This window comes from Penaeus monodon, chromosome 29 (genome assembly GCF_015228065.2).
Source record: "Penaeus monodon isolate SGIC_2016 chromosome 29, NSTDA_Pmon_1, whole genome shotgun sequence".
NCBI classification, from domain to species: Eukaryota; Metazoa; Arthropoda; class Malacostraca; order Decapoda; family Penaeidae; genus Penaeus; species Penaeus monodon.
This window is the reverse complement of record NC_051414.1, coordinates 23,235,616-23,235,944: the sequence shown is the minus strand read 5'-3', so window position 1 is coordinate 23,235,944 and position 329 is coordinate 23,235,616.

Sequence of the window (329 nt, the reverse complement as noted above, 5' to 3'; positions counted from 1 at the left end):
TTCCTTACAAAACCCGTTTCCCGTCCAGTCACGAGGCTCTCAGACAGACAACTAAATCTGCGGAACTTTTAAATCGAGTCCCAAAAGACAGCTTTCATGAGAACACCTCCAAGGGCTTGTTTGTTTTTCAGTGTTTGTATTTTCCGACATTCGCAAGCAGAGATCTTGGTTACATATTTGCTTTAAAATGTGTATTCGTGTGATTTTTCCTCCTCTTGTTTGCGTGCGTGTCTTTGTGACGAAGCAGGAGCTGATTGCGTGTTGATTTTCGTTTGTGAAGTCCTTGTCTTTAACACTGAGGGTTTGTGTCGTGCGTTCTGGTTGGCGTA